This window comes from Trachypithecus francoisi, unplaced genomic scaffold (assembly GCF_009764315.1).
Source record: "Trachypithecus francoisi isolate TF-2019V2 unplaced genomic scaffold, Tfra_2.0 Lachesis_group16, whole genome shotgun sequence".
NCBI lineage: Eukaryota > Metazoa > Chordata > Mammalia > Primates > Cercopithecidae > Trachypithecus > Trachypithecus francoisi.
Window position 1 is genome coordinate 49774754 of NW_022681461.1, and position 27003 is coordinate 49801756.

Below are 27003 nucleotides of genomic sequence, written 5' to 3' on the forward strand. Positions count from 1 at the left end.
GCTCTTTTGAGCTTTACCCTCAAATATGATTGGCTTGCCTTTACCAGACACTTGAGGAAAGGCCTCACAATGAAAGTCAGAGACAAAAACACACAAACACCAACCAAACAACTGAGTAAGAAAAAATGCACTGGAGAAAACAGAAACCATTAAAAAAAAAACTTAAAAAGAAAAACTGTATTTGATACAACCCAATCTGAAATACAATTTGGCAATATCTAGCAAACTTGAAGTTAAACCCACCTGAAACCCAGCAATTCTGCTTGTAGGGATTTATCTTAGAGGAATTCCTGCACATGTCACTAGGAGACACGCACAGATTATTCATAGTAGCATTGCTTGTTAGTAGTGGAAAAACAAAACAAAACAAAAAAAACCTAGAAAAAATCTAACCCTTCACCAAAAGAGAATGGATAGATTAATTATAGACTATTCATATAACTGAATGCCAAAATCACTTAAAATGAATGACTTAGAGCTAAGTATTTCAATACAGATATACTTCATAAATATAATGTTGACTTAAGGAAAGCAAATTACAGGAGACCACATGCATTAAAACACTATACAAAGTTAATAAGCTTTGAATAAATACATGCAACAACTTTACCATATCTCCTTTAAGGCAGGGGTCCCCAACCCCTGGACTGTGGACCAGTACCAGTCTGCGGCCTGTTAGGAACCAGGCTGCACAGCAGGAGGTGGGCAACAGGTGAGTGAACATTACTGCTTGAGCTTTGCCTCCTGTCAAATCAGTGGTGGCATTAGATTCTCATAGGAGCAGGAACCCTATTGTGAACTGTGCATGTGAGGGATCTAGGTTGTGTATTCCTTATGAGAATCTAATGCCTGATGATCTGAGGTGGAACAGTTTCATCGCAAAACCATCCTCCCCACACCCCTGAGCCCCAACCTATGGAATGGAATAATTGTCTTCCACGAAACTGGTCCCTGTGTCCAAAAAGGTTTGGGACTGTTGCTTTAAGGATTCATACTTGTCTACCAAATCTATAAGGCAATACATTTTAGTTATCCTCCAGACTCAAGATGGAGGTCACCTCTGGGAGGCTGGCAGGAAGAAAAGTAACTGGAATGTGTATTCAGATAACTTCGAGTATGTGATGTTTTATTTCTTAAGCTGCATTTTGGGTGTACTGGTGTTTGCTATATTATTCTTCTATATCTTTTGTATGTTTTAAATTGCATTAAATAAAATCTATTTTTAATACCATCAGAAAGATAAAAGAAAAAATATTGCATCCAGTAAAAAGTAATGTCTCATTCATGATGTAGGAATTTAATTCCACAAACATGCTAGTTCTAAGAAAATCTAATGAAGTAAAGCTATTATATTGTTTAAAATGTAAAATTAAAATGTATAGGCTTTCTTTAAAAAGCTTGTAATTTAATTTCAAATATATAATTTAAATTTAATCTTAATGGCATCATTTTAGAATTTTTTCTTTTCTAATAACCAGGTATATAAGGTAACTTTGTCATGTACATGGTTTGAAAATTTTATAATAGATCTCAATATGTTATATGCCATGTCGAGCTATTTTCTTTTAAGTGTTCTTAATACTAAGCACTGGGGTAAATTAATTGCTAAAAAGTGTAACATTATATTTGAAATATTTAGCAGTTATGATCCACAGTAACAATTCTAGGGAATTAAAAAAACAACGTTAGCCAATGTTTTAATCAATGTATTAAGAACCTATACAAGTGATTGCATCAATGGCTTTTGAAATTGAAATAACAACTTCTGAAATTATTTTAAAAATATCTTTTTCTAAGAACATATGGACACATGATGGGGAACAACACACACTGCGGCCTGCTGGGGGTGCAGTGGGACGGACAGCGTCAGGAAGAATAGCTAATGTATGCTGGGCTTAAAACCCAGGTGATGGGTTGATCTGTGCAGCAAATCACCATGGCGCATGTTTACCTACGTAACAAACCGGCACATTCTGCATATGTACCCCAGAATTTAAAATAAAAATTGAATACAAAAAAATATTTTCCTTGGCACTAATTTGTTCTAACCAGAGAACTAATTTAGGAATTGAGAAAAGCATAAAAAGTATCTGTCCTTTTTAATTGCATAAATAAGTGATACAAAAACAGTTCTGAGTGAGTTCTGTAAGTAAATATTATAATTTCCTTACACTGGCTTCACTAAATTATCATTTGTCAGTTTAGAAATATTGTATTATTATACCAAGTAGTGAAACATTTAAAAATATACATTTAGCAGGTTAAAATAATCATGTTCATCTTTTAAAGAAAAAGATCCTCAAAGAAGACACAATTCATACTTTCCATTTTTCATTGACATCATTAAGTACTCATTTAAATTAGTTTTGGAAACTGAAATAACTTTACATTTTTTGATATGGTGGCAAAGTTCACCTGAAAAAACAATTTCTAATCTAATCATTCCTTCATACATGGTTTGTTCCCTCTAAAAGTGAAAACTCTGTACTTCTAATATATATAAATATATATTAAGATCATGGCCAATAACAAAACAAAGCAAAGCAAAAATGAACAAAAAAGTTTTGATATGGAAACATTTTTATGAAATTAAATTTCCCTGGCTAGTTATTGAAATTTATCTTATTTAAATGATTTAAGTTTATTCTAGCAAGTGCTTCTAAGGTGGAGATGCTAATGCAGGTTGAGCATCCCTAATCCGAAAATCCAAAATCTGAAGTGCTCCAAAATCCAAAACTTTTTCAGCACAGACATGATGCCATATGTGAAAAATTCCATACCTGACCTCATATAACAGTTCTCAGTCAAATTGCAGCCAAAACTTTGCTTCATGCAAAAAATTAACAAAAATATTGTATAAAATCACCTTCAGGCTATGTGTATATGAAACATAAACAAACTTGATGTTGAGACTTGGGGTCTAATCCAAGACACATTGTTATATATATATGCAAATATTTCATATTCCAAACCAAAAAAATCTGAAATCCAAAACACTTCTGGTTCTAAGCATTTTTGGATAAGGGATAGTCAATCCGTATAGCTGTGTCTACCAAAATAAAATGGTAACCAGGAAGACCTCTAAAATTAGATTTGTAAAATCTCCTTCAGCTCTAATATTTCATTTACTCATCCCTTCACCTTTAATGACTTCAGTCCTTCATTTGTTCACTCCTTTTAGACACTTCCTATGTGCCATGCAGTGTGCACTCTGAGGACATAAAGAGAAACAAAAGAAATTTGCTTTGGCTATAGTACATCAGTATGAAAGGTGTGAAGGGATCACAAACCCAAATCTCAAATACATATCGAATTCACTCTCTGTGTTGCAGAAGGAAAGGAATCCTGCCTAGGTGACATGGACCCACCCATAGAGACCTTTTGTATGGGAATTGTACCACTGCTGTAGCACTTTGCTCACAAAGTATGGCATATCACACTTCCATTCATTTACAGTGGAAGACATGGAGGCACAGAGAGGTGAGAGAACTTGTCAAAAGTCACAGAGCAAGTTAGAAGGCCAAAATCAGAATATATGGTCTATTGTAATATTTTCAACAAATGTATTGAGAACTTGACAGGTGTCTGGCTTAGAACTAGGAATGGGGACTACAAAGATGAATAAGATGGAGTTCCTGCCTAGAGGTGCTTATGCTCTGGTGCTGGCAGTTCCCAGACTCGGGGGTTCTGGGAATTGCTGTAACAGCTGATTGTCTTGGCACCTACTGCTGGGTCTCTGAGTACTGTGTTAGCACATAAACAGACGTAGAACTGCATGGAGACCAGAACGCCTGGCAAAGTAAACATGGGGAAACAAATTCAGTGTGGCTGTAATCTGTAAAATGCAAATTCAAAAAAGAATTTGTTTCTACCTATCCATCTTGCAAAAGTCTTAAAAACACTCAAAGTGGAGAAACTGACCCTCTCATCCACTGTGGTTGGAAATAAAAATTTTGTGTTTAGATACTGAAGTTGCAGCATTTTGTACAAGCTTATAACCAGGAACAATATGTTCAACAGTAAGTGAATAATGTTTCACTAAATTAAGGTTATATTCATGCAATATTATGATGCATGAGGCAGTTTCTTAAGATTACTTAATGACCTGGGAAAATATTCATCATCCAATGTTAATTAGAAAACTAGGATATTAAGCTATACATGGCATGCTTTTTCTAAAAATACTTTTCTAAAAATACAGTATGCGTGTATATCTGTATCACAAGCACTGGAAAGAAATGTATCAAATTATATACCATGGAATACTATGCAGCCATAAAAAAGGATGAGTTCGTGTCCTTTGTAGGGACATGGATGAAGCTGGAAACCATCATTCTCAGCAAATTATCACAAGAACAGAAAACCAAACACCGCATGTTCTCAATGAGATCACTTGGACTCTGGAAGGGAACATCACATACCAGGGCCTATTATGGGGAGGCGGGAGGAGGGAGGGATGGCATTGGGAGTTATACTTGATGTAAATGACGAGTTGATGGGTGCTGACGAGTTGATGGGTGCAGCCCACCGACATGGCACAAGTATACATATGTAACAAACCTGCACGTTGTGCACATGTACCCTAGAACTTAAAGTATTATTAAAAAAAAAAAAAATGGCACCAAAAAAAAAAAAGGAAGAAAAAAAGAAATGTATCAAATTAATACTTGTGATTATTTCTGGGTGGCGGTATTACAGATGATTTTTATTTTTCTCCTTTGTATATTTTCCAAATTTTCTGCAAGGAGATTCTATTAATTTAGTAATTTAGAAAAAATAAAAGTAAGTCTTAATTTTTTTTTTCTGACTAGATGATTCTCTGAAATAAACTAACTGCTCCTGACTGGTTTCAGGACACCAATGACTCAGCCCTTCTGGTTAGGACACACGGATGCACTAGAGGGGTCCTGAGACCTGAGCTCCATGACCCAGACTTGTTTTGCTGCTTACTGGCTGTGTCTTTCTGGGCAACACAGTTCTGAACCGCTGTAATTGTATTTATAAAATGTGGCAATTGATGTCTGCCTCATAGATGAAGTTTAAAGACAGCATAAGAAAAATGCTTTGAAAAGTACTATATAAATGCAAGTTATGTCTCACCTGAGACATAGATAAAACAGTACACACTCGAATCCCAAATGACCAACTTCTTGGCTTTATGACATCACTTAAATGACAGAACGTCTTTGAGCCTTAGCCTCATAATTTGTCAAGTAGAGATATTACTGGCTTTTTCAGAAGGTGGGTGTGAACTAAACACCGTATGCGGGACTCAGTAAATGTTTGCTTTCTTCCTTTCTTAGGCTCTGTCTTTCCCCACTCTGCTCTTACTCTGAAACAAGGATTTTAAAAAATGCTCTAGCATCAGCACTTTCTATTCTAATTTTAAAGCATATTATTTACTTTGATTTTTTTTTGATATGTTAAAAATGTATAGACTCTTTTTCCTTTCTCCATCCTTTTATGGTTTGGACCAATAGCAAACACAAAGTAAGCAGAACTTGGCAAAATCAATGTGAGGACTGTGGACAAATTTTATGGGGTCATTTGAGCCTGAAGTCTTCCACAGAAAGCTCTGAAACTCTAAGCACTTTACATTAGGGCAGGAAGAGTAGGAAGTGTGAGAATGTCCTTGCTTTGGTAGGCTGAAATTATTTCAGCAATTAGATCTCCTTAGATTCTAGATTTATCTAAATATACCTGTGACATTCTGTAAATGTGCAGAACTCAGAATTTCTCAGGCTTGGTTTCTGTAGTGTCAATTGACAACCACATGTCTTGAAGTTTTGTTTCCTTTAATTAACCTTCTCCATTTTCAAATCAATTTTCTCACTTCCTCATGGTGTTACTGCTATTTTAAGGAATGCAGACTAAAGGGATCAACATTTCAAGACTCCAAAGGTTCGTATGCCAAGCCTGGAACTTTGCACACAAATAGATATCCAAGCACATTCGCTGTTCATTCTGTACACCCCAACTTAAAAATTCAAAGTCTAAGATTAAAGTATCAGAGGATTGAGTCCTAAGTTACTATTTGAAATCTGGTTCACCTTGTACAAGAGTCTTTTCTTGTGGGAATGTTGAAGATTTCTGAGAAAGAGAACAACCCACTGAAGGACCTCCCTGTTTAGGGAAGATTAACCTGTTAGGTGCTAGTAGATAGATCAACGGAGATGATCTGCATGTGCCATGACTGTGAAGACAGATTAAAAAGGAAGAGGCAGATAAAAGACATATTGTAGCAGAATCTGCTAGTGCCCAGTCCATTTTTCCAGAGTCTTAGCACTTCACTGTGTTCTGGTTGATTTCTAACTGCCAGTGTCTACCCACCTTTAGTTGAGTGCTAACGAATTCACAGCCCCATGCCAAGCAGCACTCAGTCAATGACTGATAGGAGTTGATACCTAAACACTCCAGCTCCTTTGCCCTTTGGGTGGAAGAACTCTGAGCTGTGTTGTATTAGTTTCCTATTGCTGCTGTAAAAAAACTACCACAAACTAAAGAGGCCTAAGGAAACATGAATTTATTACTGAACAGTTCTGGAGGTCGTAAGTTTGAAACAGACCTTATTGGGCTAAAATAAAGATGCAGGTTTGAAGTTAGCACACTGTTGCTTTGAAGGATGCTGACCAACCTTCTGGTACAAGTAGACCCAAGCTGTGGCCAGCTTATTCTTTGAAGGAGCCTTCTTGAATTCCTCTTCCCTTTATAATCAAAACCAAGACAGGAGAATGTGGTGGTGAAAATTCCTCCACACTATGCTGAAATCAATCATAACAGGCCTCATCTTAATCCCACTTAATTTAATCCTGCTATTTAATTTAATCCATCTAACTTAATCCCACTCTGGCACAATCCGAATCTAGAATACTTGAGTCAAATCATCGAATACTCCAAGACTAGCAGAAGCCTACCCTGGATAGGAAAGGATAACAAAGTCACAAGGTACATAAAGTCAGAATCTCTTGTTTTTCATTCTGGCTATAAATAACCACATGATCTTAGACTAATCATGTAATCTCTCTCTGACCGATTTCATTTCTTCATGTAAAGACAGAATTAATAAAACTTACTCCTTTTTGGAGAGATTTCAGAGTTAAATGGAAAACTCTGTGAACTTGCTTTGAGTTCTAATACAATAGCACTAATCATGATGATTCAAAGGACAGTAAACCTTTTGTTTTTCCCATGAATGCAGGTTTTAGTCAAATGCTAGCCAAGTATTCTCTGTACACTTGATGCTCCTAAAATATTTATTGTTTTTGATAATGAAGAATAATGTCTTATGCAAAGTAATCTATTCACAAACTTTCTCCCAGTTGGAACTGATATATGTTGAGCCATCTCAGTTATTCTGATAAAGCCCCTCACTACATTTGTATCTAACTTCATCAGAAACAAATGATCTTCTCGATACACTTTGGAGAGTTCTGCAAAATTTAACAATGGATGGTGACTTGTTGCATAACAGAACACTTGACTTTTTGCTCTATTTTAAATTACATTTGAGTCTTTTTTATTGAGAATCTATTAAATCTAGGGCTCCAAGAACTGGTCTTCCAGTAGTTTACGTAACAATAGCTACAACAATAACCGATATCTGCATCTTGCATTACAGTTGGCAGTAGCTTCCTATAGTTAGATGTTGCCCAAACTTCAGTCATTTTTATAACAACAGCATGATATTTTGCCATATTTTCTTAATTTATGTGTTACTATTTGCCAAGTGTTTTACCTTAAATTGACTTACCTTTTAAAATGTACATGTTTATTTAAAAAGTGAACTTCATATCACTACCATACCTAGAAAACCAATATTGTTTGCCATAAATAGAAAATAAATAATTCATTGATTTAGCCATTCCATAAAGTATACATATAGCAAAACATCATGTTCTGCACCATAAATATATACATTTATATTTGCAAATAAAAAATAATAATTTTTGAAAAGAAAGCAAATAAATGCAATGCAACAAAAACAAAACAATATTGTTCAGTTTCTGCCTGATACGGTTGTTGGGTAAAGGTTCCTGAGCTTGAGATACATTCTTCTGTGTTTGTGTGTGTAAGTGTGTGTGCCAGAGATTAAGACAGAGAGAGAGAGACTTGCATATCTTATATGAAATTTAGAGACAGCTCTACATTGAGACTTTTAGTGAATTACTTAGATTTTTCGAAAGGATATGATGGATTAGAATCTTAGCAAGCAGTGCAGATACTGTATCCATTTTACAGATGATAAAGCTAGGGCTCAGAGAGATTACCATGACTTATTCCTTGAATATTCAGTAAATGGCAGAGCTGGGCTTCAAACACAAGCCTTTTCATTCCAAATCCTGTGCTTTCTCTAATGCACTCAAACCTTCTTGGAGTGAGAGGGGTTGCAGAGAGCTTAGATGAAGCACACTGAAGATCCATTCCCTCTGTCATTTATAATCTGGTCAAGGAGATGAGAGGGACCAAAGTCGTAGATTTAAGTCGTTTCAAGAGAAAGTAGAAAAGCATATTTTGAGATAATTGGCACAAAGAATAACGGTGAAAATATTTAGCAAGTGAGCCCACTGTAAGTTGGACTATTAGGGGAGACTTTCTGGAAGAAGCAAGATTAAAACTCTTGTGTTGAAGGGTGGATAAAATTAGATGAATTGAAGATAGAGGTGAAGCCATTTCAAGTGATAACAGCACTTTGATCAGAATAATAAAAAATGTCAAAGCTCTGTCTTGGTTCACTGCAGATAGGGGAAAATGCATATATATGACAGGAAGTACTATGGCTACATTTTAGAGTCTTATGTGCTATAAAGTAGAATGAATCACTATTTTGTAATCCTTAAAAATAAACTATTTCCCTCAAAATATGTACGATTCAGCAAACTATCTACAGGGCTTTTTCTCCTAAGGAAATAATGATGGATATATACTAATATTTGCAAGAATGTGTCTCATCCTAGCAGGGCAATTGGAAATAACTCCAGTGTTTGATCATATGGGGCTTAGTTACATAAAATTAACTACACCAATACTGGGGACCCTGTGCAATCTCCAGAAAACATTTCAACCTTTGCTACTAAAATGTGGTCTGTGGACTAATATTGTCACCTTTACCTGGAACTTGTTAAGATTCAGTTTCTGATGCAGTAGATCTGGGGGAGGGCCTGAGATTCTGCATTTCCAACAAGTTCCCCAGTGATCTGCACATGCATTAACATTTGAGAAGCAGAGGCACATGATTAATGACATGGAGATATTTGCAATTAAATGAAACAGGCTGATTTCATAAGAATTAGTTCCATATGATACTATATTGGTAAATTTTAAAAATATGCATACATTCACACGTAAGAGAAGGAAATAGGGAAAGAGAGAGAGAGTGTGTGTGTGTATGTGCAAGACAGACAGATGGGAAGAATATATATTAAAATACCAACAGTGGTGGAATTACTGGAAATTATTTAAAGTTTTTTTCTGTGTTTGTGTATTTGCATCTACCATGAACATTCATGCCTCTTTCAAAATATAAATAATAAAACTATATTTTCAATTCCTTTTCTGTTTTCAGAATTTTACTGAGTTCTTTCTGGAAAAATAAACAGGAACCCAGAGGCTGAACTGGAAGAAAATAACTTACAGGGATTTAATCAATGTAACAAGAAATTGTCAGAAGAAAGAAAGACTTATAAGATAAGAATTTTCCACTAAGTGTGAAGTAAATCTATGTAACCTTCACGTCCCTAGTGCTCTTGGACTTTATTTTAAAAACAAAACTTTTTTTTTTTTTTTTTTTTAAAGTAAGGCTATAAAACTCCAGGAGCATAGACATTTTCAAGACTGCCAACTGGGAAAGTACTTTCAGGATGAAACAGATCGGTTTCCCTTAACAAGTATTTTTAGTGGTTTTACTCTGAGTTCTGGTTGGGAATATTCCAGCAATGTCACTTAGAAGTTGAAAGAGGACCCAGCTGCTTTGTCAGAATGATTCTTTGCCTGCCTTCTCCCTTGGAAAATTTACCTTAATCTTTATTCATTTCTGTGAGTTGTCCCCATTTGGGTGATCCCTCTGTTCTCAGCATATGATGTTGAGAACAGCTTCACTATTTTTTTGCTGCTGGGATGTTTAGGCAATGGAAGTAAGTTAAGATGATTAAATGAGATAATGCAAATAAAACATTTATTATAAAGGAAATACTTAAAAGGTTGACTGATTGGGAACTGGCGTTGTGGTGTGACTATGGGAACTCCCCAGGGAAATATCAACTGCCCCCGAACAGAACTGAAGAAGAAGCTGTTCAAGCACCTGTGGGTATTGAACTGGGAGTGACATCTGAGGCACCGGGTGGTTGGGGCTGTGATAGACCAAGGGCTGATCATGCAGCACCACCTCAAGAAGGGGGCATCCAGTGTACGTACCAACATTACTCTGCCTGGTAAGAAGCGCAGAAAACTTCTCCAGCAGATCCAGCTTGCCTGGAAAGAGAAAGCAGCCATGGAAGTGGAAGCCCCTCAAAACTATCCAGGACTAGTGAACCACAGCTCAAAAGGCAAAAGAGGACAAAAGTCCCCTAGGATGTAGAAATGAAGGACCTTGAAGATGCGAGCGAAACCTCTTCCTCTAGAAGATTCTCAACTGGATCCAGAAGGACTCAGTGGTTGTTTTAGAGGACTTTGGCAAAAGCAGTGCCCCTTTTCACCAGATTTCCTCCTCCCTAATCCTCCCATAGAAGGATGTCTTTGGGAGGGAAGAGGGTACAGAAGATTAGAGAAGAGCCTCTTTACAAGTCAACTCCATTTGTAATAAAGCCCTAGCACTCTGAAAATATTTTTTTGACTGATTAATTCATCATTCAACAACTGTGTACCATGTGACCATCATCTACCCCTATGGGAAGAGGATGCAGATGATCCCAGACTTGTTTCCTTACCTCAAGATGCTTTCAGGTAAGGGCATATGACCAAGGAAACACAAGTACCCTGCAGTGTCACAAGTGCCATGACAAGGAGAGGGCCAGGTATCACAGGGGCAAATAAGAGGAGTACTAGCCCCATCAAGGGGGTGGTGGTGGTAAAGAAATCTTCCTCATTGAAATGACATCTGCTTTGAAATTTGATGGACCAGTAGGTTTTGGCCAGGAATAGCTGGGAAGTTCCAGACAGTGGGAATAACACATTTATACGTTCAAATGTGAGAAAGAACACAAATGTTCAGGTGCTCAACAAACTAAAAGTGCTAGGATATGAGTGTGGGGTGGAGGGTGGGGGCAGGAGAAAGAAGGAAAATAATATGAGGGATCTGTAGAGCCTGGTCATGAATGGGCCTTGTCAGCCATGCGGAGGAAGTTTCACTTCATCCAAAGGGCTGCGGGGAAGATTAGGGCCAAATATGGTATCATGGGGGTTTTAGGCACATTGCTCTGGGCACAGGTGGAGAAAGACTGGAGACAAGCCAGGAGGACTGCAAATCAGCCAGCTGGGAGGCTGCTACGGGAACACAGGGAGAGATGATCCTATCCTCAAGCCAATGGAAATGGATGACTATATATGAAAAGAGACTGGTGATTAACTGGAAGTTGGGAGATGATGGAACAGACCCAGAGAATGTACTTAATAAATGCCCATTTTCTTCTTTACTTCTCCACAGATATCTATTGGCCACTTCAGGCCAAGGAAAGATTAACCCAGTAGTAGTAGAAAAAATATTTTCTAGAAGCAAAATAATTGTGTGCTTAGCAGTTCTCTAAGTAAGGTCTGGGAATTCTTGAGGGTCACTGCATTTCTATTCGAGGGGTCTGTGAGGTCACAACTATTTTCACAACAATTCTAAGATGCTGTTTGCCTTTTTTGCTTTTATTTTTTCACAAACATGCAGTGGATTCTTCCAGAGGCTACGTGATGTGTGATAATGCAATTGCTGTGACGGCTAAAGTTATATGTGCTTGGATTTTCTTGAGCTTTAAATTGTCCCAGTTTTAATTTCAAATATAGTAAATACAGAAAGATATAGTCTCCATAACAAAAGCTCTTTGGGGTCCTCAGTAATGCTTAAGAGTGTAAAAGAAACCTGAAGCCACAAAATTTGACAAACAATGCCATAAATATTTAAAGAAAAATTTAAAGGCATCCACTACCAAGAGCTTAAAAAAATTATGAGTGAGGATAAACTCTACTGATTGAGGAGCCTAATTCTTATTTTAGTTTTGTTGTCCTTTCAAATCTGAGCCGTTGCTGGCTTAATATAAAGATAATGCCTGGGATTTCATTTCTAGAAGAACACATCCAACTAACAAAATCAAAGCACATACCATACAATGTACTAAGTAGAAATATGAAATCCATATATGCGATTCTGAATATGCTTTGTTCTTTAAACTTATTTTTAAAGTTGGAAAACAGAGTCACTGAGTAATACTCATATCTTAGAACAAAATCTCTGTTGTGTAGGCAGAAAAGCAAAATAGAAGTGACAGTGTGGGCAAGTGGAAAATAACACAGTGAGGAGAAATGATGCAAACTAGACTCAGAACCAGAGCTGTAAATGCAAGTTGCCAACCCAAAAGGACAAAAGGACTTCAGGATCCCCTATGAACCATTATTTCAAAAAACAAGGGCAGCTGGCTAGCAAATCAAGCACAAACCTGGTAGTCATCCACACATCATTTGAAGAGGCCTGGAGACAGTGGAGGACACTTTTCTGTGCCCCTGAACAATACCAAAGTGGCTGCCCTTCCAAGAGGTCATCAGGTGTCTCAGCACAAAAAGTCTGGGGAAGGTCAGGATAAGAGCAATACAGAAAACAGCTCCAGAGACCGAGGGCAGTCAGAGTTCCATGCTTAGGACGAGGATTCCATATGGCTGTCAGGAATGTGATGTGGCTAGTACATTGGAGGAAATGAATGCTTAATTTTATTTCATTTTCACTAACATAAATAGAAAGAGCCATGAGTCTAGTAATGACCATACTCGAGAATTCTATTCCAGAACTTTAGTGAAATGATCTTCCTAACCTCTGGAGAGTCAACTCTAAGATCTCCCATCATGGCGCAAGATGGGTTTGAATGTACTCTTCAGGTAAACACGTATGTGAAATCCTTGTCTCCCACCAAAACCCACTCAGCTTCCTAGGATATCTGCCAGCAAAGCCAGCTAGTTCTCCTTGGGGAGTTTGGAATAGGAGCTTAGTAAAGAGGGAAGCAGAGCAGACAAAGGAGAGGCAGGAGTCTTGCCTGCTACCCCATGTGACCTGGCCCTGAGCTATCTTCCAAATTCTTTTCCTGATACGTAACTGCTTGTTAGCGTGCTCCAGCAACACACACCCCCTAGTTCTTCCTTGAATATATCAAGCAAGTTCTCACCTCATGGTCTGTTGTGTTTATTTACTTTCTTCTTATCCTGGAATGCTCTTTCTCTGGATCAGGGTTTCTTAACTTCAGTGCTAGTGACATTTTAAGCTGGATAATTCTTTGCTACAGGGACCTGCCCTCTGCAGCACAGGGTGTTTAGCAGCATCCTTGTTCTCTATCCACCAGATGCCAGTACCATCCCTTCCCCAAGCTGTGACAATTAAAAACTTCTCCAGACATCAAACATCCCTGGAGAGGTAGAGTCACCCTGGTTAAGAATCACTGCCCTAGATATCTGCATGATTCACTTTCTCACTTAATTTAGTTCTGTACTCAGATGTCACCTCCAGGGAATCTTTTTCAAAACCTTGTACCTCTCTGTCCCCTTTCCCTGTTTTACTTTTCTTCCCAGTATTTATCACTAGCTAACATTATATCAGATACTTCTTTGTTTCTTGTTTCTTTGCCTGCTTTGTTTACTGCTGTATCCTAGCACCTAGTATCTAGTTGATTGTTAAATGCTTTATAAATATTTATTGAATGAAGGAAGGAAGTACCTGCGCCATTTGTAAAGTCAAGAGACAGGAAGTTTTCATTCTGGGAGAATGGACACATGTCACCAGGAGAAAAGCTTTAACTCAATTTAGCTATTAAAATCTGTATTGGTTGTTATATAACAATGATAAGGCTTTAGGGCATTTTCCAATAGTGGGCATACTTTTACTCACCTTCTCTAAAATTATGCTTTGAATGCAAAAATAAGTTATAATTTTAAATGTATTTGTCAACAACTTTTATAAATAGTATGCAATTTTGAGACCTAAAACTGTGGTCATGTCATATCATCAAGAATCTATGTTCTTACCTGATTTTAACATCGATGTCTCTTTGCCATTGTGCAAAAGACATTTTGATAATGAGAAGAAGGCCTGATGAAAGGCCTACATTTTCCTTCATGGTTATAAATTGAAAATGTGTTTCCAAGAGGTTTTTATTAGCATTACTGTGTATAAGCCTATCATTTCAGTAACTCCAGCCCTAGGAAATGTGCTGAAGTCCTTACTTACTTGTAAGATTGAGGTTTTTCACCCCTGATGATTTGTTATAATCTTTCTGAATTCCTCAAGAATACTAGACTAATTTATAAGATGCTGACTTTCTTCTGGAAAGAAGTATAAACATTCAAAAGAAATTACAAGCACCAAGTAAATTGCACATTTTGGAGAATAAGGGAAGAATATCCCCTAAGTGTTGGTAGATGGTCAGAGTATTCTCCTACAACCTGGATCCAGCCAATTATTAAATGAAGTCCCATAACACCTCAGCTCCTAAAAATCTGCAGGGACTAAGAACTTCTGAATATATTAACTAGAATTTTTTAAAGTTAAGTAATTCTACTTTCACATTTTCAAGGTTTTTACTGATGAAAGTCTTTCTACAACCACACACACTGCTATCCTTTTTAATAATAGAAAATCTGAAACTCTGTGTGTGTGTGTGTGTGTGTGTGTGTGTGTGTGTACGTGACCTATGGCCACCCTTTGTGAAGCTGTGCATATGCACAAAGAAGGGTGGGTGCAAGTCTCAGAATTAGGTCCCCAAGGGTGGCCCTACAATTTGATTCCTCCTCCAGATGGGGTGCAGCCCTCGCAGAACCATAAAGGCAGCATCCCAAGCCTGCCTTGTAAAAAACTGACTGCTGAATCAAAAGACCAAGAGCAGCCCTTCCCTTTCAGGGTTATTTTGATTCTTAAAAATAAAATAAAATAAAATAAAATAAATCACCATCTTTACTTCTGTTTCTAGAGTCTCAATTTTTCACTAGTCCTGTAAACCTTGTTTGTGATTTCTACAGTCAGCCATTTTGGCAACCCACAACACTTGCCTTTTCCCTTTCACTATTTGAATGGAGGAGGAGCATTCCTTATGAGTCCTTTGAGAATTACAAGAATGTTTGTGTGTATATCTATTTAAGGTATACAACATGATGTTATGAAATACATACATAGAGTAAAATGGTCATTACAGTGAAACAAATTTAAGATATCTATCATGTCACAGAGTTATCCATTTTTCCCCTCTGTGGCAACAGCAGCTATAATCTACTCATTTAGCAAGTATCCTGAATACAATATGCTATTACTAACTATAGTCTTCATGTTGTACATTAGATCTTTAGACATGTTTGTCCTACATGTGTGCTACTTTGCACAGAGATAGAGAATAAACAGTGGTTCTCAGGGGTGGGGTTGAGAGGAAGGAAATGGAGAGATGTAAGTCAAATGATACAAAGTAATCCAAGAATTTATGTGAGAAGAGGTGGGAAAAGTCTACTTCTAAGGTGCCTCAACCTTTCCCCCTAACTCCATCCTTACCACCACCACCATCAAACACCATAATAATAATAATCAGGAAATTAACACTTCTAGGCACCTGATGCCAGACTACATTGTTTTTGAAGTATTTCCCAATGTCAAGCTTTGAACAGAATTATAGATACCTACAAAATGAATAAGTTTGAATGTTTTATATAGTATTTGCAAGGAATATCAAAGTCCTCTTGTATTTTCTAATATTTTGCTTTCAAAAAAAATCTCAGTGGATACACTGACAGGCAGAAAGATGATCAAAGATATTAACCCTGCCCCTTCAAGATTAGAGGCATAATTGCTTAGCTGGAGAGAAGCCAAGAAGACTTAAGTAGGACTCAGGTTTGCAGTAATCTTTCCCTGAAGGTATGAAAAAAAGATGGAAACCCTTGGGAAGTATTCTGCATCCATCTGTGCATTAGCTTGTTCTTTGGAATCAACATTATGGCTCCTCAGACACCTCTGTGCTAAGGATTTTTTCTGAAAGTTGAAAGTTTTATTTTTCTACAAGACTAGTCCCTGTAGGCACAGTCAACCCATCCTCATTGTGTTTTGAGCCCAGGCACAGTCCACAGGGAAGCTGGCAAATGTGACCAAGGCACACCATTACATGCTCCTCAGAGGGCTGGAGGGTACTTATAAATGCATTCCCTTGAAGAAAGAAGCAACTGGCAATTTTTATACAGCTGCATTATATGCTGGTTATGTACAAAGGCTAAAACCAGGCAAAGTACCTAGCAGAAAATACCCATGCATTATTCAACTAATACGAATCTGTTGTTTTTCTAATTTGCTCTTCAAAACATGTCTTTTCAAGTTGTTTTGAGTTGCAGTTGTTTTGAGGGAGGGAGAACAAAAGTATTCTCTCTTTTCAGGAACAAAAACTCAAATAAAAGAGGTACCCCCCCATTCAGCTAATCATGGCAGCTTTAATAATATGTGAGCAAAATGTACAACAAACTTACAAAATTAGAGACTTTATGAAGAGCATCCCTTTCTAACCAAGTTATTTTAGAACAGAGAAAGATAAACAATCTATTTATCAGGCTAGGTTTTCCAGGCTTTCCCATTCCAAGTCATTCTTATGTTTTCTTTCCTTCTTCTTCTATTTCTCCCTTTTGCCTTTCCTAATCCATATTGCAAGATACCATGTACAACACACTTACCCCTATTTAACTGCACATGTTCACAGTATCCTACAGTCAAAAGCTCTACTTCGGCAGCAACTTTTTATTGATGAATGCATTTTATCCTGATTACATGACAATGATGATGGCTTACTCATTATTTCATTCAGCATACTTATTATGGGCTTACTATGTGCCAGGAAATGTGTGAGTCCCAATGACAGATAGAACAGGGTTCCTAGCTTCATGGAGCTCATATTCACTGGTTAACTACATGTATGAAAGCTTTCAGTAAATTTTGTGTGCAGTGACACTCTCCTGTGATCCCAAGGGTGATTTAATTTATCCTCACATTAAATATGATCCTCCTGAACAACACATTGGTGTCCCTTTAGGGCTGATGTCTTATATTTGCCTTTATGCCACTCATATCTTGAGAGACTGCTGAGATCTAGAATAGCTTTTTGATAAGCCCCTTTGCCTACCTCTCCTATCTGACCCTTTCTTTCTTACAGGTTCTTGGTGTTTACAGTTTATAGCCCTCATTCCCACAGTCTCTTTTCCTTTCCTATTCTTCTGTTGTTTGCCACATGTTTTCTGCTTTTTTATCTTTCTTTTGTCTTGGTCATTCTGAATGCTTTCAGTCTGCAGTCAATGGCACTACTATAATCTCTGAGTTTCCAGGTCTTATTAGTTACTATTGTTATTTTTATACACTCAAAGGCTGGGTAAAATATTCTTTACAACACACATTCATTGGTTCCATCACTGTTTCTTTCTCCCCCATCAAACATAGTTCAGTGCTATTCCAGATGCTTGAAGCTGTTTGTGATCTGATATCTGAGTTCTGGATAATGAATTACTGCAGTTCACTTTGCCAGAGACAGTGAGAGTTCTTCCTGAAATATAAGGTACACTCACAATATTTGATAAGATATAGAGGCAGAATTAGAAGGTAACAGTTAATGACTAGCACCCTGGAAAACAGGCCAAAGGGCACCAAGTTTTGCGGTGTATTTCTATGCAAACTTGAGCATATTGTGCTGGTTCACTGATTCTCAAGTTTTCAGTAAAGAAAATGGGAATGTTAGATCACAAAGAGAGATACACTAAGGTTCCACAGAAAAAAGATGCCTCACAAGTAGCCCAGTACACTCCGGTGCATTTTGAAATGGTGGTGGAATGAAATGGTTAGGTAAGTTTAGTTTTTTGGTTAAGCAAGAATTACCATATGTACTATAGATGAATTTCTAATTTTTAAATAATCAGGATAAAATGCATTTATCAATAAAAAGTTGCTGCCAAAATGTTTGCCTCAGAGGTCATTAAGAACATAACAACCAAAAAATCCTATTGATTTGTCTTTTTAAAAGAATTATAGAAAAATGGAAGTCTATACAAAGTCATCTACATTCTAATGTTAAACTATTCAACAATAAACGTACACAGTATCTGTTCACCTGTTCTGGGCCTAATCTATTGTTTGAGATTCTAAATTTTTTAGCTGACTTTTATCTTATTTTCTTACTAGTTTTATACACCTTTTCCTCCTTTTTCTATGGTTAAAATCATCTGAAGCCTCTTGCAGTGATTATACTGGAGTAGGCTTTTCCACTAAAGGGTCATCAAAGAATTAGTTCTTCAGTGACCCCACTAAATGAAAATTCCACTAAAAACTTTTGTTACAAGAAGAAAATGCATACATGTGTTAAAATCTAATCAGACTGGGATGTCTAAAGACAAAAATAATGGCCAGATGATTTAAAACCATTTTTTTTTTTTTTTTGAGATGGAGTCTCCCTCTGTTGCCCAGGCTGGAGTGAAGTGACATGATCTCAGCTCATTGCAACCTCCGCTTCCCAGGTTCAAGCGATTCTCCTGCCTCAGTCTCCTGAGTAGCTGGGATTATAGGAGCATGCCGCGACACCTGGCTAATTTTTGTATTTTTAGTAGAGATGGGGTTTCTCCCTGCTGGTAAGGCTGGTCTCGAACTCCTGACCTTGTGATCTGCCTGTCTTGGCCTCCCAAAGTGCTGGGATTACAGGCGTGAGCCACCATGCCTGGCTGATTTAACATTCTTTGTTTTAGACGGGGTCTGGCTCTGTCACCCAGGCTGGAGTGCAGTGGTGCAATCTCGGCTCACTGCAACCTCTGCCTGACAGGCTCCAGCCATTCTCCCACCTCAGCCTCCTGAGTAGCTGAGACCACAGGTGTGTAGCACCACATCTGGCTACTTTTTTTTGTAATTTTTGTAGAGACAGGGTTTCACCATGTTGCCAGGCTGGTCTCGAAATCCTGAGCTCAAGCAATCAGCCCACCTTGGCCTCACAAAGTGTGGAGATTACAGGTATGAGCCACTGTGCCCAGCCAATTTAACACTCTTATAGCATCACCATGTTACTTGGACTGGCACCTGTGGTTCTTACTGGAAGTCAGGCTTATGGTCACTGCATCAGGGACACTGAATGACTAGACCATGACATGAATCTCATACATGTTCAAATGCTTACATCAAGTTTCCATTGTGGGAAGGCTTTCTTTTAGTTCATTGAAAGATGACCCATTTTCAGTCCTCTTCAACTTCTGGAACTTTAAAGTGTGGTGCCAACTTATTTCCCTCATGATTCTCTCTGAATTTATGCTGGTTTCTTGCCTGTTGAGATTTTAGAGCTGTGAAAGTGGGACACATTTCCCTTGACACATTTCAAACTATTTGAGAAAGAAGAATCCATGTGCAATAAGCTGTCACACTGAATATTAGAAGAAAGCAATCAAGTCCTTTGTAAAAGGAGTCTCAGTCACCTCTCTTCCACCTCTACTTCATATAATACCACAAATTTCAAGGTTCCTAAGGAATCTTCCTTCTGGGTATAAACTGCAAGACTTTATTGCTTGAAGAAGTTTTCTGGGGCATAGCTTCCTAGCCTAGTGCTCCTAGTCACAAGACATTCTTTTCCTTGGTTGCTAGCGTTGAGTTTTGGGTAGGAGTATCTCATTATTCCTCTAGGGACTTATTACAACACTCTTGTCACCAAATTAGTAGATAAGAAAGTGTGGCTAAGATGTTAAAACCTTGTAGATGATTTGCTACCTGCTTCTAATTTCTTTAGCACTATTATTCTTGTTCTTGTCTGACCTAGACTACTCCACATCATTTTTTTGCTTTATCTGAGTTCTTTACAACACTCTCAGAGAAGAGTTCTGCCTTTAACCATATTGCTTCCTAGACTTTTGCTGTACAGAGTGAGAGCTGAGGCTGAGAAATGAGAGGAACTGAACTGCTTGAGAGTTTGCATTTAAAACCTCCATTAATGATAGAGGAGAAAGGGCCCAGAAGGTTGAGATGCAGAGGAGAGAAAGGAGGAACCAGCCTGGGTTGCACTTAGGAATTTATGGAAAGTTTCATTTTTTAATTAAGGTCAAATCTTGAGTACTTACAAGAATATCAGCAAGTTTACTGATAAAATAAAAGGGATTTCAAACTTAGACAAAATTCATATAACTACCTCAATGGCTGAGAAGGTTTTTATCTCATGTTTTTATTTATCCATTTGAATCATGCTCTCTTTGGATTTCCATTAATTGCACATAATAGAATTGATCACATCTAGAAACTGTTCATCAATGCATACACGAAATATATACATACATTGTTAGGTGATTTCAAGCAAACCACATTAGCTTTCATGGTCTCAGTTTCAACTGAGGTAACTCTGAAGTCCTTCCAAATCCCATTGGAACTCTATGATATGATTCACATAATGAAATTTCTACAGAGGCTGGGAAGTGACATAAATGAATGAACTAGGCTGGAGGTAAACTGGAAATGCTGTGTTGCTAGTACTATTAGGATGGTGCACAAGGAATTGTGGTTTTCACCATTAAAAGTAAGTACCAACCTCATATGACCAAGAAATGTAGGTAACCATTTCTTTGCTATATTGTCTTTTTTCTATTAAAAATTTAAATTTGTAATTTATTATTTTTAATTTCAACGTATACCTCCTCTATCTAAAATAAAAGTTGAAAATATTACATCTTAAGAACTCCTGGGTGTGCCCCACAAAACCCAAATGCACTGATCTGGGGCTTTGGGGACATCACTTTGACTTATTCTTAGAATCTAAAATAGTTTACCAGATACTGTGAAAGAGCTGCAGAAGATGGTACACAAACTGTTCAACAATGGCGTGAAAATGAAAGTGCTGACTTGGCCGGGAGCGGTGGCTCACGCCTGTAATCCCAGCACTTTGGGAGGCTGAGGCGGGCGGATCACGAGGTCAGGAGATCGAGACCATCCTGGCCAACACGGTGAAACCCCGACTCTACTAAAAATACAAAAAATTAGCTGGGCATGGTGCCGGGCGCCTGTAGTCCCAGCGACTCCAGAGGCTGAGGCAGGAGAATGGTATGAACCCGGGAGGCGGAGCTTGCAGTGAGCCGAGATCGCGCCACTGCTCTCCAGCCTGGGTGACGGAGTGAGACTCCATCTCAAAAAAAAAAAAAAAAAAAAAAAGTGCTAACTTGAGACACCATGGTCTGAAAATTCAAGGTGGAATTTCACAGTGAACACACGGATTATGAGTCCTGAATGAATTCTTTTTTTTTTTTTTTTTTTTGAGACGGAGTCTTGCTCTGTTGCCCGGGCTAGAGTGCAGTGGCCGGATCTCAGCTCACTGCAAGCTCTGCCTCCCGGGTTTACGCCATTCTCCTACCTCAGCCTCCGGAGTAGCTGGGACCACAGGCGCCCACCACCTCGCCCGGCTAGTTTTTTGTATTTTTTAGTAGAGACGGGGTTTCACCGTGTTAGCCAGGATGGTCTCGATCTCTTGACCTCGTGATCCGCCCGTCTCGGCCTCCCAAAGTGCTGGGATTACAGGCTTCTTAACTGGTCCCTGAGTGTTGGTAAACTGTGCAGCTGCTAGAAGAAAGCTGTAGCTGTCCATGGTGCTTAAGAATTTTCCTTAATGCTGGAGTCTCGGAGTCTGTGGTATGGAAATACTTTACACTGCACATATTGTACATTAACAATTACAATGATAATAACCCCCCTAATATCACCTTGATGTGACTAAAGAGGATTCAATGTATTTCTGACTCATCTCAATAACAAACACTTAAATAGAAACTCATATTCTTGATTTTTTGTAGTTCTAAAACAATTTGTGTACATGTGGAATGGTGTGTGTGTGTGTGTGTGTGGTGTGTGTGTGTGTGTTGTATCTCTAAAAGCTTCTACCAGCATCACATATTTCCCTGATGTTAATATTTTCATGATTTGGTTATCTACATTTCCAAAGTATAGTGCTTGACACAAGTGACTGTTTAGGTACCCAGCAATTCTGCTGTGGAGTGTGCATAGGAGCATCAGTTTCTGATCCTTCTTCCCATAAGTTTAACTCCATGGTAACAATTACCTCTTATAAATTTAAGAAAAATCACTGTTGTTCAAAGTAATGGGATTTAAAATTTCTCAGAATAAACCAAAAAGAAAGAAGTTGAAAAATAGCATCTAATACCCCAAATTTCCAACTCTGAAAATCCCACTTTAAAAATACAACTCATCTGGTTTATTTTAAAATGAAACATCAGTTCTGTATATTAATAGAGACCCAGAGCAAAATGATTTCAGCTGGATTTCAGTTACCGTAACCCTTTCCATCATCAGTATTCTAAAATGCTGACCCTCTGTTGATACTGGCTAGAGGAATTTTTGTATGTATTTGAAATTATTTATTATTTTGGAGCTAGCGCTTTGATTGGTGCACCAACAACAAAAGAAGAGAAGACAGAAATATGTGTTCCAATATGATAACTAAACACTAAAGTCCTCTTTCTTTTTTCACAATGAAGTTTTAAAAGCTTTAACCAGGAGATGATGAATCTGATAAAATCAGGGCAATTAATAAAGAAATTAAATAATAAATGAAAAGAAATATTAGAAAGCATTAAAACAGGAGGCTCTTTAAAATGTCATTTAATCCCCATCATTTCAGACGCTTTATGTGTCTTCTTCACATCATTCCTATGACTTCCTAATGAAACAGTTCTACGGTCCTCCTAAATTAATCATTCCAACACATAACAGCCTTCATTTTGAGAATAGTTTCATCCTATTTAATCCTAATCTTTGCCATATAAAGTTTATTTCCTTTGTGAGCGTTTATGTTTGTTTACTGATAGAGAAAACATTGTCATTATTCTTCACATAACTGAAAAGTCACTAAATTAGTGAGGTTCATTGCTTTTTTTCTGATAAACGGACCTCATATTTTCAGACTCTCTTTGTTTTTTACTCTCCATCTTCTAATATAAGGTTATTTTGCATAATACTTTTCCAAATTCCTCATACCCCATTGGTTATGCAATCCCTCTTGAGAGAGGAAAGCATCCCAGAGACTACCTGTCAGCTGCTATTATATTTTTTGTACGTGTTACTTCCATGATCTTGCTCAAATCTAAATGGAAATTATAGAGAAGAGTATTTAAGTAGTTCTATGTATAATAGGAAGTGGGTCCTAATAGATTTCCTTAGGTGAAAAAACCTGGATTTCAGAATGCTGAAACAGAGGAAATAAGGTATCATCTTCAAGGATGTTCTTTTGGAACGTTTATGAGATTATCAATTCTCTTGAAGCAATAAAAATATAACTCTTCATAGCTGTTAACCGAGCTGAACTGAGAATGCTAGGTTAATCATATATTTTGGTATCACTTTAAAATAAAAATATTATGACCTACTATATAATAACAAATAAAAATCCTGTCTCCTTTGGTACTATTACATCTTTAACAGAAAAGCTGAAAATAGTTGATTAATATTTGGTTTGTAGTTCTGAAGGTATACCTAAAAAGTGCAGGATAAATCAAGATAATCTTTAAAGGAATCATGGGATATTTATCAGAAAGAACCAGTTAATAATGTTACAAAATGCCCATTAGGCATACGCATGTGAATTAGGTTCTCTGGGAAGTTAAGGAACAGGATATTAAAAAACAAAACAAAACAAAACAAAAACACCCCAGGATATTCAATCCCTATCTTCAAGGTACTAACTCTCAACCTGAAGAGCCTATGCAACAGAAATTCCAGTGTCAGCATCATACAACAAAACAATAAAGAAGATGACCCCTAAACAATCTTAGCACATATGTATTGTTGACTTTGGCTGGGAAGGACAGACATAAGGAGAAATGTCAAAGAGAGTTTCTAGAGCATTTGGAGGTGCTAGACTCAGGTGAAGCTCATATGGAAAGAGATTTTGACTGATGTTGTGAAAGGCTATTTTCTTGTCCTAAGAGAATCCGGAAGGTCACCTCTGAAAGTAATGAAATTCTTTCTGCACTGCAATAAGATTGTTCAATTTTTAATTCAAGGAAAATCCCAAAGCAAACAGCACATAAAATAGTGGGGCTTGGGGGTGGTAGTGACAAAATTATCATCAAAATCTAAAGACCTGTCAATCTAAGCATGCACATGGATCCATTTTAAAATAAATTATATTGTTTTTAAATGACAGATGCCATTTTTATCATGCACATTCCTGCAATCTAATTTACAATAAATCTCCAAACAGCTTAAGGCAATTATTTTAGGTAGTGCTTTATCTAGTAGTCATGTCATGTGCTTTCTTATTCTATTTCTGTTGCATAGATGTGAAGGAGTTTTAATGTATTTCATATTTCTGCTAACAACAAAGAAAAATAAGATACACCAAAAAAGAATGAGCCCACAGAACATCTGGTACTCTTCCCTCATTAAAAAAAAAAAAACTTAATACAGGTATTTCCATTCCAAACATTCTATCATATTCCATTTAATTTACAGTCAACGTCCCCCACCAAGCCGCCTTAAGCCATAAGCTGTGTCTTTCATCATCTCATAATGACTTTAACATAGACCCTGTGAAATAAGCAATTTTTGCCATAAGACTTTAGGATCGAGTATAACACTAGAAGGGACTCCAAGAAATATCGGTGCTATTACCTTGTGTCCCAGTATAGTTGAATCAGATATGGACATGTCATTTACTGTCTTATTCATAGAATTCTTCTTGAAATCTAATCTCAGGAGAATTTCTAGTAATAATTAATAATAGAAGTCCAGGGACAGAAGCAAAGAAAGAAAAAAAATTACAGCAAAATTTTCAACTCAAGAAGTTTTTTCTACATCATACCTCAGGACAGCAGTTAACAAAAAAAGCTTAATTGGGCAAACATTTTTTGAGAGTCTACTAGATACTGAGTGCTGTATAAGGTATGTCTCTGTTGATGTGAGCATTTTGCCATACTGAGTATTTTTTACTAAAATTCACATTTGTTGGAATGCATTTAACTATTTATGTCTTTAATTTATAATCTAACTCATGATATAATCTGATGTGTGGTACACTCATAATGTGAACACCGTTATAATTTTTGCCAAATCTCATTAATTTAATTTCCTATATAGTGATATCAATACTGACACAATTGTAGCAACTGGGAGAGAATGTTAATGCATTTGGAGAAGAATTTAAGAGCAAGTCCTTCCAGAAGACTTCTTTTTTGGATAATTCAGAACTACAAAATTTGGTGGATACAGAATCATGATTAATCTCACACTTGGTTAAGTGCATAGCTGATGTTACTCAACCAGACTTAACAAGAAATGCTAAGAAGAGAATGATACTTCTACACAGCAGCATGTGATAATGTCTGTTTTCCAAACATGACACAGAGCAAGTCATTATCTTTGAGAAAGGTGATGCCTTCAAAGATTAAAGATTCAATAAATATTTGAAAGACAACTTTGCACAGTTTTGATTTGTAAAAGATGAACGGGGGATGGGATAAAATGTCCAAACAACTTGACATGCCTTTTGCCTTTTTTGGAGTGTGGGTGGAGGTTGGGAGGAGATCCTGCTAAAAGCTAACATTATTAATACAAGGTCTGATATTTTACTTCCTTTTCAGTAAAACAATGCCAAGTGTCTTTGTGGCATTTGTAAATGGAGAACATTCAGCTTATGCCCAATCTAATTATCTCCAGATGCTTTTAATTCCAAAATACCCACATTATTAAGTTCAGGAGAAATTCATTCTTAGTTTAAAAAGAGAAATAAAAAGTATTTAAAGTCTTTCAATTTCTGGTTAATGCACAAATTTGGCATATTTAGAAATTTAAACCTCTTTGAAACCAATAGGGCGTATTTCAAACACAAACGCCAGTTAGATTAGATACCATTAAAGGGAGACTAATAAGCAAACTACAGTTAAATCCAAAATCCTGTACAACTTCAAACGCCAGTCAAACCTCACCTCTTCCTTGTAGCCTCCCCAACACTCCTTGCCAGAGGAGCTCACATGCTTCACAACCTTTCCAGCCCTGGTCTACACCATTCAAAACCTCTGTCTTATACTGTAGTTACATTTATCCACTATTGTACATACCGGTGGGGTAATTTTGTACCCCTAGAGGCATTTTGCAATGTCTTGAGAGATATTTGATTGTCCTAACTGGAGAGGGCGTGTGCTACCAGCATCTAGAAGGTCGAGACCAGGGATACCGCTAAAGATTCAGAGTGCTCAGGTCAGTCCCCCACAACAAAGAAATGGTGCTCGGGCTGAGAAACCCTAATTATATCCTGCACACTGTACATCTGGTAAGTGGTTAATTTTATATTGCACGTTATAATTACATGTAATTCAATCAGTTGTTTTCTCAGTAACTAAAAGAGTGAATGCCAATCCAAATGTGCCTCCTCCAGAATAAGTAAATAGTTTAGGTAAGAATTTGGCTCAACATTTTATTTTTATTCTATTTTGGCTTAGGATGAAATGCGTACAAATTCTGTTGAATGTTTTGATAAAAACTTTCAGAGTTGGAGGTAAACTGTCTTCATAATAAGCTATTTTCTTAGGGCTTCATTATATACACCACAGCATTTTTTTTTTTTTGCAGCATTTTATGTGCACATTTACTTTTGCCATTTTAAAGGAAATATATGCAATAATATAATGAGATAGAATATGAATAAAGATTGCAGTATTAAAAAACATATAAAGGCCACCATGACTGCAGTCTTTCATGAGAGAGAATTTGGTAAGAATAGTTTACATGCTCTCCTCAGTGTTTCTAAAGACACAGCACTGAATGGAAGTAATATGGACCCACAGATCAGCACTCAA

General features: G+C 37.2%; 1 protein-coding gene and 1 pseudogene across 3 annotated transcripts in view; one reads left to right on the forward strand and one right to left on the reverse strand.

Moving 5' to 3' along the window:
* The window catches only part of SLC24A2 (solute carrier family 24 member 2), a 303081-nt gene that overhangs the window by 201975 nt on the left and 74103 nt on the right, over positions 1–27003 (reverse strand). The gene's annotated exons all lie outside the window — the stretch shown is intronic.
* On the forward strand, positions 9840–10659 carry LOC117099432 (annotated as a pseudogene).